The sequence below is a fragment of the Petromyzon marinus genome, unplaced genomic scaffold (assembly GCF_048934315.1).
Source record: "Petromyzon marinus isolate PM22_M1 ecotype Great Lakes invasive population unplaced genomic scaffold, UKy_Petmar_22M1.pri1.0 PM_Scaffold_45, whole genome shotgun sequence".
NCBI lineage: Eukaryota > Metazoa > Chordata > Hyperoartia > Petromyzontiformes > Petromyzontidae > Petromyzon > Petromyzon marinus.
In genome coordinates, this window is record NW_027423446.1 from 303,766 (window position 1) to 316,110 (window position 12,345).

A 12,345-nucleotide genomic window follows, 5' to 3' on the forward strand; every position below is an offset into this window, starting at 1 on the left:
AAATGCAGTGAAGTGTTTTGTGACTTCGTTTTGTGGCAGATTCACTGCCATTAATACAGTGCTACAGTAAAATGCGGAGAAGTGTTTTGATGAAATTCTTTAGTGTAAGATTCACTGCCATTAAATTTACACAAGACACCATTATACTCCGCTAAAGTTTCGTCGTAAATATTACAGATTCCGTCCTAGGACGGGCAAACAAGCGAGTGTAATGTTCAGGATTTTAAGAATAAACACCGCCGATGAATGCACTTGTTGAAAAATGGAGCTGTGAAAGTTTGGCCAAATTTTGGCCAAAATTGACATCGGTTAGTATGCAGATTTGATTATTGGCACGTGAAGATTTCATGGTGAAATTTACCACTTTTAACGTAATATATAGAAATCTAAGGCTAAACACAACCGGTAGGATGCATTTAGTACTTTTAAAATAAAGCTGTGGTAATGTGGCCAATTTTGGCCAAAAAACGGCATAGGTTAGTATGCAAATTGGTGGTTGTTTTTTACTTGAGATGTCATGGTTTAATTTACCACTTTTAACGTAATGTATAGGATTATAAGGCTAAACACAACCGAGGAATGCACTTTCTGTTGAAAAACAAAGCTGTGAAAATTTGGCCAATTTTCACCAAAAATGGCATAGATGCCTATTTGCTTTAAGGGACGTGAAAATTTAATGGTGAAATTTCAAACTTTTAATGTACTATATAGGATTCTAAGGCTAAACACCACTGATGAATGCACTTTTTGGTTGAAAAATAAAACTGTGAAAATTGGGCCAATTTTGGCCAAAAATGGTATAGATGCCTATTTGCTTTTTGGGACGTGAAAATTTCCTGTTATGATTTCCCACTTTTGACGTAATATCTAGGAATCTAAGGCTAAACACCACTGATGAATGCACTTTTTTGTTGAAAAACAAAGCTGTGAAAATTTGTCGAATTTTGGCCAAAAATGGCATAGGTTAGTAAGCCGATTTGCTTTTTGGGAAGTGCAAATTTCATGGTGAGATTTCCCACTTTTAATGACTACTTTAATGAGCCAATAATGTTTGTGTGCAATGCGCATGACGTCACTCCACGTGCCTCATCCCCCTTCCATCATGAATATTCATGAGCGGGTAGATTTTTACACTCGCGCAGAAGAAGCTTGAGCGGAAATGAAAAAAAATTCGCAAATTCGCTTTAAGTTTGACGTTTCTTTATTGAAAGTGAATCTAATAAATAATACTACGCGGCAACAAAGTGGATTTGGTGTCTTTATTTATTTCTTCAGCACTTGACACAAAAAGTAAGTCTAATTTATAATTCTACGTTATGGTAAAAGACATTTCTCGGTGATTTTCCACACATTGTATCGATTTGCAATTTATATCAACCCCAGCGACCGAAATCAGAAGAGAATAAAGTATCAGAGCGGTGAATTTTTACGAATTGAAGGCCAGTTACAAACAGAGCATCAGTGACATGAAGTGAAGTGTTTTGTGACGTAGTTGTGTACAATCATCACTGCCATTAATACAGTGCTACAGTGAAATGCAGTGAAGTGTTTTGTGACTTCGTTTTGTGGCAGATTCACTGCCATTAATACAGTGCTACAGTAAAATGCGGAGAAGTGTTTTGATGAAATTCTTTAGTGTAAGATTCACTGCCATTAAATTTACACAAGACACCATTATACTCCGCTAAAGTTTCGTCGTAAATATTACAGATTCCGTCCTAGGACGGGCAAACAAGCGAGTGTAATGTTCAGGATTTTAAGAATAAACACCGCCGATGAATGCACTTGTTGAAAAATGGAGCTGTGAAAGTTTGGCCAAATTTTGGCCAAAATTGACATCGGTTAGTATGCAGATTTGATTATTGGCACGTGAAGATTTCATGGTGAAATTTACCACTTTTAACGTAATATATAGAAATCTAAGGCTAAACACAACCGGTAGGATGCATTTAGTACTTTTAAAATAAAGCTGTGGTAATGTGGCCAATTTTGGCCAAAAAACGGCATAGGTTAGTATGCAAATTGGTGGTTGTTTTTTACTTGAGATGTCATGGTTTAATTTACCACTTTTAACGTAATGTATAGGATTATAAGGCTAAACACAACCGAGGAATGCACTTTCTGTTGAAAAACAAAGCTGTGAAAATTTGGCCAATTTTCACCAAAAATGGCATAGATGCCTATTTGCTTTAAGGGACGTGAAAATTTAATGGTGAAATTTCAAACTTTTAATGTACTATATAGGATTCTAAGGCTAAACACCACTGATGAATGCACTTTTTGGTTGAAAAATAAAACTGTGAAAATTGGGCCAATTTTGGCCAAAAATGGTATAGATGCCTATTTGCTTTTTGGGACGTGAAAATTTCCTGTTATGATTTCCCACTTTTGACGTAATATCTAGGAATCTAAGGCTAAACACCACTGATGAATGCACTTTTTTGTTGAAAAACAAAGCTGTGAAAATTTGTCGAATTTTGGCCAAAAATGGCATAGGTTAGTAAGCCGATTTGCTTTTTGGGAAGTGCAAATTTCATGGTGAGATTTCCCACTTTTAATGACTACTTTAATGAGCCAATAATGTTTGTGTGCAATGCGCATGACGTCACTCCACGTGCCTCATCCCCCTTCCATCATGAATATTCATGAGCGGGTAGATTTTTACACTCGCGCAGAAGAAGCTTGAGCGGAAATGAAAAAAAATTCGCAAATTCGCTTTAAGTTTGACGTTTCTTTATTGAAAGTGAATCTAATAAATAATACTACGCGGCAACAAAGTGGATTTGGTGTCTTTATTTATTTCTTCAGCACTTGACACAAAAAGTAAGTCTAATTTATAATTCTACGTTATGGTAAAAGACATTTCTCGGTGATTTTCCACACATTGTATCGATTTGCAATTTATATCAACCCCAGCGACCGAAATCAGAAGAGAATAAAGTATCAGAGCGGTGAATTTTTACGAATTGAAGGCCAGTTACAAACAGAGCATCAGTGACATGAAGTGAAGTGTTTTGTGACGTAGTTGTGTACAATCATCACTGCCATTAATACAGTGCTACAGTGAAATGCAGTGAATTGTTTTGTGACTTCGTTTTGTGGCAGATTCACTGCCATTAATACAGTGCTACAGTAAAATGCGGAGAAGTGTTTTGATGAAATACTTTAGTGTAAGATTCACTGCCATTAAATTTGCACAAGACACCATTATACTCCGCTAAAGTTTCGTCGTAAATATTACAGATTCCGTCCTGGGACGGGAAAAGAGGCGAGTGTAATGTTCAGGATTCTAAGGATAAACACCACCGGTGAATGCACTTCTTGTTGAAAAATGGAGCTGTGAAAGTTTGGACAATTTTGGCCAAAATGACATAGGTTAGTATGCAGATTTGATTTTTGGCACGTGAAGATTTCATGGTGAAATTTACCACTTTTAACGTAATATAATAGAAATATAAAGCTAAACACAACCGAAGGATGCATTTTGTACTTTTAAAATAAGGCTGTGAAAATGTGACCAATTTTGGCCAAAAAACGGCATAGGTTAGTATGCCAATGTGCTTTTTGGGACGTGAAAATTTCATGGTGAGATTTCCCACTTTAAATGTAATGTATGGGATTCTAAAGCTAAACACCACCTATGAATGCATTTTTTTGTGGAAAAATAAAGCCGTGGTAATGTGGCCAATTTTGGCCAAAAAACGGCATAGGTTACTATGCCTATTTGCGTTTGATTTTTATTTGAAATTGCATGGTTTAATTTCCCACTTTTAACGTAATGTATAGGATTATAAGGCTAAACACAACCGAAGGTTGCAATTTTTGTTGAAAAATGAAGCTGTGAATATTTGGCCAATTTTGGCCAAAAATGGCATAGGTTAGTATGCCCATTTGCTTTTTGGCACGTGAAAATTTCATGGTGAAATTTACCACTTTTAACATAATACAACAGACAGTGCATCAGTGACATGACGTGAGGTGTTTCATGACGTAGTTGTTACAATAATCACTGCCATTAATACAGTGCTACAGTAAAATGCAGTGAAGTGTTTGATGAAATACTTTAGTGTAAGATTCACTGCCATTAAATTTACACAAGACACCATTATACTCCGCTAAAGTTTCGTCGTAAATATTACAGATTCCGTCCTAGGACGGGCAAAGAAGCGAGTGTAATATTCAGGATTCTAAGGATAAACACCACCGGTGAATGCACTTCTTGTTGAAAAATGGAGCTGTGAATATTGGGATAATTTTGGCCAAAAATGACATAGGTTAGTATGCAGATTTGATAATTGGCACGTGAAAATTTAATGGTGAAATTTATCACTTTTAACGTAATATATAGGAATCTAAGGCTAAACACAACCGGTAGGATGCATTTAGTACTTTTAAAATAAAGCTGTGGTAATGTGGCCAATTTTGGCCAAAAAACGGCATAGGTTAGTATGCATATTGGCGGTTGTTTTTTACTTGAGATGTCATGGTTTAATTTACCACTTTTAACGTAATGTGTAGGATTATAAGGCTAAACACAACCGAGGAATGCACTTTCTGTTGAAAAATAAAGCTGTGAAAATTGGACCAATTTTCACCAAAAATGGCATAGATGCCTATTTGCTTTTTGGGACGTGAAAATTTCATGTTATGATTTCCCACTTTTGACGTAATATCTAGGAATCTAAGGCTAAACACCACTGATAAATGCACTTTTTTGTTGAAAAACAAAGCTGTGAAAATTTGTCGAAATTTGGCCAAAAATGGCATAGGTTAGTAAGCCGATTTGCTTTTTGGGAAGTGCAAATTTCATCGTGAGATTTCCCACTTTTAATGACTACTGTAATGAGATAATAATTTTCGATTTAAAGCTTTCGTGACTGCACTGATTCATCTTCTTTGGTTCTTTCGGTAAAGTCACGTAGAATGAGAATAAAATAATAAATTGATAAAATAAAATAACACAAGAATATTCTCACGACGTTTCGGCCACAACACAAGCGGCCTTCATCAGGTGAAGGGACGAGACTGTCTGGTAGGACAGCGCTGGAGTGAAAGAGCCACGTTCAGATCACGACCTTGTTTGTGTGCAACGCGCATGACGTCACTCCACATGCCTCATCCCCCTCCCATCATGAATATTCATGAGCGGGTGGATTTTTACACTCACGCAGCAGAAGCTTGAGCGGAACGAATTTCTTTCGCAAATTCGCTTTAAGTTTGACGTTTCTTTATCGAAAGTGAATCTAATAAATAATACTACGCGGCAACAAAGTGGATTCGGTGTCTTTATTTATTTTTTCAGCACTTGAATCAAAAAGTAAGTCTAATTTATAATTCTACGTTATGGTAAAATAGACATTTCTCGGTGATTTTCCACACATTGTATCGATTTCCAATTTATATCAACCCCAGCGACCGAAAGCTGAAGATAATAAAGTATCAGAGCGGTGAATTTTTACGAATTGAAGGCCAGTTAGAGGCAGTGCATCAGTGACATGAAGTGAAGTGTTTCATGATGTAGCTGTGTACAATAATCACTGCCATTAATACAGTGCTACAGTGAACTGCAGTGAAGTGTTTTGTGACTTCGTTTTGTGGCAGATTCACTGCCATTAATACAGTGCTACAGTAAAATGCGGAGAAGTGTTTGATGAAATACTTTAGTGTAAGATTCACTGCAATTAAATTTTCACAAGACACCATTATACTCCGCTAAAGTTTCATCGTAAATATTACAGATTCCGTCCTGGGACGGGAAAAGAGGCGAGTGTAATGTTCAGGATTCTAAGGATAAACACCACCGGTGAATGCACTTCTTGTTGAAAAATGGAGATGTGAAAGTTTGGCAATGACATAGGTTAGTATGCAGATTTGATTATTGGCACGTGAAAAATTCATGGTGAAATTGATCACTTTTATCGTAATATATAGAAATCTAAAGCTAAACACAACCGAAAGATGGATTTTTTGTTGAAAAATGAAGCCGTGAATATTTGGCCAATTTTGGCCAGAAATGGCATAGGTTAGTATGCCTATTTGCTTTTTGGGACGTGAAAATTTCATGGTGAGATTTCCAACTTTAAATGAAATATATAGGAATCTAAAGCTAAACACCACCTATGAATGCATTTTTTGTGGAAAAATAAAGCCGTGAAAATGTGGCCAATTTTGGCCAAAAATGGCATAGGTTACTATGCCTATTTGAGGTTGTTTATTACTTGAAATTTCATGGTTTAATTTCCCACTTTTAACGTAATGTATAGGATTATAAGGCCAGACACAACCGAAGGATGCAATTTTTGTTGAAAAATGAAGCTGTGAATATTTGGCCAATTTTTGCCAAAAATGGCATAGGTTAGTTAGTGTGCCAATTTCTTTTTGGGATGTGAAAATTTCATGGTGAAATTTTCCAGTTTCAACGCAATAAATAGGAATCTATGGCTAAACACAACCGATGAAAGCATGTTGTTCTTGAAAAATTAATCCGTAAAAATGTGAACGATTTTGGCCTAAAAACGACAGGTTCCTATGCCAATTTACTATTTTTTTTACTTTCAAAATTATTGGTGAAATTTCCAACTTTTAACGTACTATATAGGATTATATGGCTAAACACAACCGAGGAATGCACTTTTTGTTGAAAAATTAATCTGTGAAAATTATGCCAATTTTGGCCAAAAATGGCACAGGTTAGTATGCGAATTTTATTATTGGCACATGAAAATTTCATGGTGAAATTTACCACTTTTAACGTAATATATAGGATTCTAAGGCTAAACACAACCAAAAGATGCAATTTTTGTTGAAAAATGAAGCTGTGAATATTTGGCCAATTTTAACCAAAAATGGCATAGGTTAGTATCCGGATTTGCTTTTTGGGACTTGAATATTTCATGGTGAGATTTCCCACTTTAAATGTAATGTATGGGATTCTAAAGCTAAACACCACCTATGAATGCATTTTTTGTGGAAAAATAAAGCTGTGGTAATGTGGCCAATTTTGGCCAAAAAACGGCATAGGTTACTATGCCTATTTGCGGTTGTTTTTTACTTGAAATTTCGTGGTTTAATTTCCCACTTTTAACGTAATGTGTAGGATTATAAGGCTAGACACAACCGAAGGATGCGATTTTTGTTGAAAAATTAAGCTGTGAATATTTGGCCAATTTTAACCAATAATGGCATAGGTTAGTTAGTATGCCAATTTCTTTTTGGGATGTGAAAATTTCATGGTGAAATTTTCCAGTTTCCATGCAATAAATATATAGGAATCTACGGCTAAACACAACCGATGAAAGCATGTTGTTCTTGAAAAATCAATCCGTAAAAATGTGAACAATTTTGGCCATGAAACGACATAGGTTCCTATGCCAATTTGCTTTTTTTTACTTAAAAAAGTTATTGGTGAATTTTCCCACTTTTAATGTTCTATATAGGATTCTAAGGTTTAACACTACCGAGGAATACACTTTTTGTTGAAAAACAAAGCTGTCAAAATTAGGCCAATTTTGGCCAAAAATGGCATAGGTAAGTAAGCTGATTTGCTTTTTGGGACATGAAAATTTCATGGTGAGATTTCCCACTTTTAATGACTACTATAATGAGACAATAATGAGACAATAATGTTTGTGTGCAACACGCATGACGTCACTCCACATGCCTCATCCCCCTCCCGTCATGAATATTCATGAGTGGGTGGATTTTTACACTCACGCAGAAGAAGCTTGAGTGGAAATGAAAAAAAATTCGCAAATTCGCTTTAAGTTTGACGTTTCTTTATTGAAAGTGAATCTAATAAATAATACTACGTGGCAACAAAGTGGATTTGGTGTCTTTATTTATTTCTTCAGCACTTGAATCAAAAAGTAAGTCTAATTTATAATTCTACATTATGGTAAAATAGACATTTCTCGGTGATTTTCCACACATTGTATCGATTTGCAATTTATATCAACCCCAGCGACCGAAAGCTGAAGAGAATAAAGTATCAGAGCGGTGAATTTTTACGAATTGAAGGCCAGTTACAGACAGTGCATCAGTGACATGAAGTGAAGTGTTTCGTGACGTAGCTGTGTACAATAATCTCTGCCATTAATACAGTGCTACAGTGAAATGCGGAGAAGTGTTTGATGAAATACTTTAGTGTAAAATTCACTGCCATTAAATTTACACAAGACACCATTATACTCCGCTAAAGTTTCGTCGTAAATATTACAGATTCCGTCCTAGGACGGGCAAAGAAGCGAGTGTAATGTTCAGGATTCTAAGGATAAACACCACCGGTGAATGCACTTCTTGTTGAAAAATGGAGCTGTGAAAGTTTGGACAAATTTTGGCCAAAAATGACATAGGTTAGTATGCAGATTTGATTATTGACAGGTGAAGGTTTCATGGTGAAATTTACCACTTTTAACGTAATATATAGGAATCTAAGGCTAAACACAACCGAAGGATGCATTTTGTACTTTTAAAATAAGACTGTGAAAATGTGACCAATTTTGGCCAAAAAACGGCATAGGTTAGTATGCCAATGTGCTTTTTGGGACGTGAAAATGTCATGGTGAGATTTCCCACTTTAAATGTAATGTATGGGATTCTAAAGCTAAACACCACCTATGAATGCATTTTTTTGTGGAAAAATAAAGCTGTGGTAATGTGGCCAATTTTGGCCAAAAAACGGCATAGGTTACTATGCCTATTTGCGTTTGATTTTTATTTGAAATTGCATGGTTTAATTTCCCACTTTTAACTTAATGAATAGGATTATAAGGCTAAACACAACCGAACGATGCAATTATTGTTGAAAATTAAGCTATGAATATTTGGCTGATTTTGGCCAAAACTGACATAGGTTATTATGCCTATTTGCTTTTTGGGACGTGAAAATTTCATGGTGAGATTTCCCACTTGAAATGTAATGTATAGGAATCTAAAGCTAAACACCACCGATGAATGCACGTTTTGTTGCAAAATCAAGGTGTGAAAATTTGGCCAATTTTGGCCAAAAATGGCATAGGTTTGTATGCCGATTTGCTTTTTGGGTCACGAAAATTTCACATTGAAATTTCCCACTTTTAACGTAATATTTTTTTGTTGGTATTTTGAATTTTTGGGTTTTTTTTAGGGGAGTTTGAGGGATTCTACTCCATTTAGCATTCACATAGCGCGCTTCGCAGGGTGATTCAAGATGAAATCTGATGGCGTTCAGTAAAAAAAGGTGATGGAATGGATGCAGGTGACGGGTGCTGGGAATGCAGCTGACGTGGCAGGGGTAGATGCGGCAGAATAAGGTGGAATGTGATGGTGAGTGAGGGTGTCTGAAGGGTTGCACCGTGGATGAGAGGCATTGGGTAGCGCAGTGTTGGGTAGGTGAAGAGATGTGGAGCCGGGTCACCTCTCAGGGTCGTATGAGGACACCGGGATTGGGTTCGAGGCGGGCGAAGGAACCGGTTGGGGTGGAGGCACAGCGGAAGGGAAAACGCGATCGAGAATAGCAAGGAGCCGAGGGCCAAGCGAAAGGTGGCCGGCGAGGGTGAGAGTCTGACGTGGAGTGGGAGCTTGTGCCAGGGCGCAACGGGGCTAGAACGGAAGCGAGACCCCGCGCACGGGGGCGATGGAACAGCGAGGAGACGGGAATGTTGAGATCGAAAGGGGGGCGTGGCATTTAAAGAAATCGGAGGAGAGAGGTCGGGCAGGGCAAGACCGTGCAACGCTTTTGAATACTCGAGTGAGGAATAAAAAAAAAAAAAGACGATAGACGGGAAGCCAGACAAGTTGGTGAAGGAGGGGAGAGCAGTGAGGCGTGCATGGAAGGTTGAGTGCAGTCCGTGCAGCTGCATTTGGATGTGTTGGAGAGGGATGAAGGCCTAAGGAGGGAGACCGAGCAGAAGTGAGTTCCAGTAATCCAGGCGACTTGAAGACAAGGGGGAGTGCATCAGGAGTTTGGCAACAGTGGCGGTGATGAGCGGGCGGTTTTTTCCTGATGTTTGCACAGACGGTAGCGGCGCGTGCGAGTGGTATTGGCAATGTGGGAAGTGAAGGAGAGAGTGGAATCGAAGGTAACAGCGATAGAGTTTGGGAAGAGGCTGTGGAGGGGGAGAGAAACGGAGGGTGCAGGAGAGGGGTGAGCGCGAGGCAGCAGCCTCGTGCGTGTGGAGCGAGCCAATTGTGCGGCCATTTTGCTCCGGCGGCCATTTTTGCTCCGGCGGCCATTTTTGCGTCGGCGGCCATTTTTGCGCCGGCGGCCATTTTGCGTCGGCGGCCATTTTGCGCCGGCGGCCATTTTGCGCCGGCTGCCATTGCGGCCTAGCGGGGCCGCCGTAGGCCTGACCGCGCAGGTGGCGGCGAGCTTCGCGGCCTCTGTGCTAGCGGCTGCTGCTGCTGCTGCTGCTGCGTTTTAAACTGCCCTAACCGCCGGCTTGTGCCGGGGGCAGGAGCAGCCCGACGCGGCGGAGGAGAGGGGGGAGGAACGGGCGGACGTTGCCGACCCACTCACCCATCAGTGCACCTCTTACCCGGCCCGTGCCGTGCCCGTTCAGCCACCCCTCTCTATCCGGTTAGCTCCTCGGGCATGCGCTGGGCTGGGCACGCGGGCTACGTGACCCAGCCAACGCTGCCCGGTCCGCTGGGTCATAAAGAACAACATAGAAGGTATAGTAATAGGTTTTTTACCCTTTTAACTGGCACAAAAAAACTGACACCTTTATTCAAGGCATCGTGTTTGCAATAACCACAACACAAGCAGTCAAAATGCCAACAAAAAAAGACAACTCTGATAATGATATTGGCACTGTCCTTGAATTGGATTGGTCCACACCCGAGACAGCTTTTCTTAGAGCCTAGTCTCCACTGGTGTTGGACCAGAAGACGCCAAAAGGCGTACAACTCAAACACCAGTGGAGACTCGGCTCTAAGAAAAGCTGTCTCGGGTGTGGACCAATCAAATTCAAGGACAGTGCCAATATCATTATCAGAGTTGTCTCTTTTTGTTGGCATTTTGACTGCTTGTGTTGTGGTTATTGCAAACACGATGCCTTGAATAAAGGTGTCAGTTTTTGTGCCAGTTAAAAGGGTAAAACCTATTCCTACATCTTGTTACTGGCAATGGAGGTCTCATAACATAGAAGATAACGACACCAACACAACAATGCAGACTCTCACGATTGTTTCCATCCGTATTTATTTTATAAACTCAGCAATTAAAAAAAGAAAAAAAACGCCCGACCAGGAAGAGACCACGACCACAGCATGGAGCGGAGTTTCGTTGGAACTCCGCTCTCTCCTAATCAACGCGACGCGCCAGCTACACCGGGCACAGTAGTCGTGAATAGTCGTGGATGGTCGCGCGTACAGGGTTGCAGAGTATTGGATAATTCACGTGGCAGCCGTTTGGTGCCCCCTCCCCCATAGACACCCCCACACCACACAAAGCTCCCCCCGTGTAGCCGACAACAGGCTGCAGGGGGCAAGTGCTGTTAGCGAGTAGCAGCGCCTACTTAAAGCCGGCACTGTGGCACACGAGGGCGTGGGTGGCCAACACCGCGCCCGACCGCCTTTGTATCCACGGTGACGATGTTTGCTACACCGCACGAGGTGCTTATTTGAGGCTGAGTGGACCTAAGAGAGGCCCAGGACCGGCGCAGCTAATCGCCGTCACCGGCGTTGGCCGCGAGCGTGAATCGAACTCGGGTAAGCCGGGGGTTCGTAGCGCTAACCGCTGCACCGCCACTCCACCACCCCACACAGCACACACCCAGGTGGCGAGGCTCTACCGGTGCCACATGAACACTGGCAGGGGGGGGGGGGGGAACAACCTTTGGCTACCCCCTCCGAATTGGCGACGTTCGACTCACCAAGTAGCTTATTTCAGGTACAAAAATACGCGGCTTTTGTCTGCACGTTGAACTTGTGTCGCACCACCACCACCACCACCACCGTACGTAGCCGACCGTGCCGAATCGGAGGTGCGGGGGGAAGGACAATAAACTAAACACGACAACAAGCAGCGGCGGCTCTAAAGGAACGAGTTTGTCGGTCGAGATGACCATTTAAGTGCTGAGCTTCCGTAGGAAGAGAGCGTTCCAGACGGCCAATGCTAGACCCCACCCCCCAACCCCTTCTTGAGACTTTGGCCAGTGCTGGGTCCCCCTCTTGGAGTCCGCACAGCAGCAGCAGCAACAGCAGGGGCAGCAGCAGGGGCAGCAGCAGCAGGGGCAGCAGCAGGGGCAGCAGCAGCAGGGGCAGCAGCAGCAGGGGCAGCAGCAGCAGGGGCAGCAGCAGCAGGGGCAGCAGCAGCAGGGGCAGCAGCAGCAGCAGCAGCAGGGGCAGCAGTAGCAGGGGCAGCAG